Genomic DNA, 203 nt, shown 5'->3' with positions numbered 1-203 from the left:
AGCAGGGGTTCCTTAACTTGTTGTTGTTGTTGTTATTGTTATTGCTATTAATGCAGGGCTTCCCCAACCTAGCATCATTACCATTATCATTATTATTGAATGTGTGTGTTTGTGCTTGTGAGCCTGGAAGTCATGGTGACTTCTGGCAACCCCTACTGGGACTAGGACGTTTCAGAGAGGTGGCTTTAATACTACCTGCCTCT

This window comes from Gekko japonicus, unplaced genomic scaffold (assembly GCF_001447785.1).
Source record: "Gekko japonicus isolate JY-2015 unplaced genomic scaffold, Gekko_japonicus_V1.1 scaffold274, whole genome shotgun sequence".
Taxonomy (NCBI): domain Eukaryota; kingdom Metazoa; phylum Chordata; class Lepidosauria; order Squamata; family Gekkonidae; genus Gekko; species Gekko japonicus.
This window is presented reverse-complemented; position numbering follows the sequence as displayed.